Source organism: Lipotes vexillifer, unplaced genomic scaffold (genome assembly GCF_000442215.2).
Source record: "Lipotes vexillifer unplaced genomic scaffold, Lipotes_vexillifer_v1.1 scaffold459, whole genome shotgun sequence".
In the NCBI taxonomy this organism is placed as follows: Eukaryota; Metazoa; Chordata; class Mammalia; order Artiodactyla; family Lipotidae; genus Lipotes; species Lipotes vexillifer.
In genome coordinates, this window is record NW_006769874.1 from 3,375,093 (window position 1) to 3,379,708 (window position 4,616).

The following is a 4,616-nucleotide window of genomic DNA, read 5'->3' on the forward strand; positions in this document are numbered from 1 at the left end:
GCCAAACTGCGGCGTCAGGGCCCGGGCTCGCGTGTCCGCACCACCAGTGGCCCACAGCGCCAGCGGGTGAGCCAGCCGGAGCCGAGCGAGGCATGACCCCGACCTCCACGCACCCCGCGGTTTCCGAGGCAACGGGCGCTGCGCCGGCGCATCTCGCTTCCCGGCGCCTCTGTGGCCCGGCCGCGCAGACCCCGCCTACCGAGCGGGCGGAGCGGTCTCTCGAGCGGAAACGCCCGGGCGAAAGCGGAAGTGCGCGGCGGCTGCGGCGAGCCGAGGGCTGCGCGGGCGCGTCTCCGGCTGTGCTGGCGCATCTCTAGGTAGGGCTGGGCCTGTGGGGCCAGCGCGTCTGGGCCGCTCTCGGTCGTCGCCTCGGCGCGGCGGCTGCGCTCGTGGTTCTGTGCCGTCGCGGTCCTTGGGCCGCGTCTCCCTCACCGCATGTCCCCACAGCCGTGCGCCCTGCCTGCTCCTCCCGGTGCCGCCTTGGCCCGACCCCTCCCCGGAAAGAGGTGTGCAGTTCCGGGTCGCCGTGTGGTCCCTGTCGGCCGTACCCCAGGGAGGCGTCCTCTGACCTTTGCACTTGGCGTCTCCGAACTTGGGCGCCTTCTCCATTGACCCGGCTGTCCTGAGCCGGGGCCCCAGCACCCAGCAAGCACCATGCCCTTTGGGGAATAAAGGCTGGCGGGATGACGCCTAGGTGGCTGAGAGGATGATTTGTCTATGTCGGCCAAGGAGGGGCCAGAAGTTTCTATACAGGAGGGGGGATTCCAGCTGAGTTTCGAATAAGTGGGAGTTGGGAGGTGCCGAGGGGCAAGAGGCCATTCATTCCTTCAGAGGGGACAGAATGTTCAAGACCTGCAGGTTTGAGACTGCCTGACATATTCTGGGAGAGACAGGGTGCTAGAGCTGGGGATGGCAGGAAACTCAGGGGAATTGGGAACAGGGAAGTGATGTGATCAGATCGGAGTGTTGAGTCATCTGGCAGGTGTAGGGATGGTGGTGCTGGGTGACTGCATGTGATAAGAGGGCTTTTGCAGCCGTTTAGGGAGGAAGTTTTAGGACTGAAAATCTGGAAATGATAGTGGGGGGAACTTGGAGGTGAGTTTGATGGGGAAAAAGTGAGGTTGTGGTATTTCCAGTGACTTCCACATTTTTGGCTTGAGCGCTTGAGTAGGTAATGCAGAGAATGAGAACCACAGAATGGGGACAGGTCTGCGGCATCAGGTTCCTCACCTGTCGCCTCCCAAATGTATTACGCTCTGGTTCCTCCGTGTCTGGTGTCCTCCTCCTGTTTTGTCCTCCATCTCTGTCATTTCTGAATCGTGGCCTCCCATCTTCATGTGCTCTTTGGCCTACCCACGTTTGGACCCAACCACTCCTGCACCACCACAGCCTTCACACATTCTCTATGTGTCGATTTCCCCATCACCCCATCTCTGCCATCTCTAAGCTCTGCCGTAGGGGTTTCCCCCCAACCTTGCCATTCCTCTGTCACAGGACTGCAGTGGTGCATTCCTTATAGGTTGTGTTCAAGGAAAGCAGTGAGAACACCTTGGCTGTGTCAGGTCGCAGACTACTCATCTCCATGCATACCGTTTCCTGACCACCTTACCTCCCAGTTTCTTTGTGTAATTTCGAACAGACATGTCTATTTTCCAGACATAGAAATCTCTAATCACTTCTGGCCCTCTGTTTTCTCGTCTGTGAACTGAGAAGACCGCAGTAGGTGTTGGTTGAGGTCACTTACAGTTTTGACTATTCTGAGGTTCTCCCTACTCCCTGAGCCTGAATCAGTGTCATTTATGGGGCAGGTTTACTGTAAAGCTAATGAAGTTCAGGCTTCAGGGGCCTCGCTTTCACGGGCCCCTTCCATGGCACTGGGAAGGACCTCAGTGGTCTTGTGTTTATAATTGTGTGTCTTTTATTTTTATTCATTTATTTAAAAAAATTTATTTATTTTTGGCCGCGTTGGGTCTTCGTTGCTGCACGCGGGCTTTCTCTAGTTGCAGTGAGCGGGGGCTACTCTTCGTTGCGGTGCACGGGCTTCTCACTGCAGTGGCTTCTCTTGTTGCAGAGCATGGGCTCTAGGCGCGCGGGCTTCAGTAGTTGTGGCTCGCGGGCTCTAGAGCGCAGGCTCAATAGTTGTGGCTCATGGGCTTTGTTGCTCTGCAGCATGTGGGATCTTCCGGGACCAGGGATCAAACCCGTGTCCCCTGCATTGGCAGGCAAATTCTTAACCACCGCGCCACCAGGGAAGTCCCATAATGCTGTATTCTTTTTTAGAAGAGGGACCTCAAATATATAAGTTTTAGGCCCTACAGTACTTGGATTCCTACTAAACTGGCCATTAGTCATATCCTGCTGTCTTGGTTTTTGTGTTCTTGTCCTTCAGACTTTCCCCTCCCCACCTCCTACTCCTTGTGTGTGCCTCTTATTGAGGCTTAGAGAGAAAATATGAATGAATGGAGCTGGTCAAACTCTTGCTGTAACCTGGCTTTGGTTTGCTCTTGGGTCAGGAAGAGAGGTGACAGAGATTGGCAACTTAGCACAGTGGGCAGAATCTTTACAGCAGTGCATGTATTTGATTTGCTTGTCTGCTGGGTTGCCATGTCCTTCAAGAAAAGGTTGAAAGTAAGAAGGGAAGTTCACTTAATTGAGATCATAAAAGCAGCTCTTACCTCTATGGAAACTAGAATCATACACTGGAAATTGATTCAGAGGACTTAATTGCATCCTTATTTTATTAGTTTGAAACTGAGGCAACCCTTATGCTATCAGTTACTTTTATAGAGCTTTATAATAAGTGTGAATAACTTTTACATTTTCATTTGCTTTTAGAAGCAAATTTCTGTTTCTTTATAAGGTGTTCTGTTGGAAAAGTCTTCAGAGTTAAAACATGTTATTTAAGGTTTAAATTATTTATATAAATATAATAAGATATTTCTAAAGGATTTTATAGTAGTAGTTTAAAATCTGCCAAATTGAGAGGTAAATCATTATCTTATTTTTACACATAAGGAAATCAATGATGTACAAAGAGAGTCGGTGATTTGTCTTCAGTCAGCCAGTAAATCAGGGCCATTGCTAGCTAAAAAAGCCAGGTCCTAAGCACCCTTTTCCTTATAAACAAGTATGGTTCAGAGAAGGAGGAGTCCATTTAAGTCAGCTCTTATTGTCGAGTGCTCACTATAGCATGCACCGAGTTTATACTTCCACATACCTGTCCAGCTGCACGCCCGTGTGCATGCTAGGCTGTAGAAAGTACACAACAGAGATGGATGCTTTCCCCATCAGTCTTTGAGCCTGAAGAATTAACTCAGTACAGACTCGTACTGAGTTACTGTACGTTACTGTAAATCATTTATAATAAAACGGTCGGCAACCAGGACAAGGGGACAGTAACACTTTGAACAGCAGAGTTTGCTGGATAGTTGAGTTTTGGATTTCTGCCCATTAAGCATCAAAATTTCACATTTAGGATGGAAATCTTTCTAAAATAGAGTATTTCCCTGCTTGCTTTTGAAATTTTTTTTAAAATTTTTAAAAACTTTTTTTTTTTTTTTTGCTTAATAACTGAGGGGAAAGACTGAAAGGGGAAACCAGAAAGGAAACCTTTGAACCCTTTATTTTGAACAAGTTTATATTTGGTTGGAACTTATATTAGAATCTTCCATTTCCTTTTCAAATCCTTTTAAGGGTACAGTAACATTTTTGAAATTTGAATGACTTCATAATCTCTCTTGCAAAGCTTATAACACAACTACAAAATTACTTTTAAATTAAAAAATATATATATATATATATATATATTTTGGCCACACCACAATAGCTTGCGGGATCTTACCCCAGGCCCCCCCTGCAGTGGAAGCACGGAGTCCTAACCACTGGAGCCATTCCCTGCTTTCTTAATACAGTGTGCTAAATGTGATATGAACTTTCCCTAATCCCTGTGATATGATCTCAAGTAAACATTTTAAACATAAAATTTGTGATGCAAACAGTGTTGGGCTCTTGAGGAACATACAGCTGTCTTCCCTGTTACTTGTTTGGAGGTTTTATGTCTTTCGGCCTCTTTCAGTGTTTTTGTCCCTTTGCTTTCCCCAGGTCAGCTGTTAGAGGTTCTGACCCTTGTCAGTATGTGCGTGGCTGCCTCAGATGCCCTTTCCGTACTTTTCTTCACTGTGGACTTCGGAGCTAATTGTTAGAACCATGTAGAGGAAGAATTTATAGATGATAAATCAGAGCCTGAGAAGTTGTTTATGAATAAATTATTTCAGTTTTACTTGTGAATTTTAAAATTTATATTGGAGTCTTATCCTGAATTCTGGATACAGGAGGCATAAGTTCTTGTAAGTGGCAGACATTTTCCTTTTCTATGTTCATTGACTTGAAGGGGTTTTGTAGCGCTGCAGTCGGGTGTGGAAAGGCCCAGGGTCCAGCCTTCTGGGTTGCTCCTTCAGTCCAGCCGTTCTTTTGGGCCCCTGGGACTGGGAGGACCCGCAGAAAGGAGCACTCTGGGGTAAGCGCGTGCCCTGCAGGCTGACTCTGCCACACGAGTTGGTGTTCCGCGCGTGCCGGCAGCAAGTGCAGTGTTGGGGTGGGGGCTCCCCTAGTGAGAG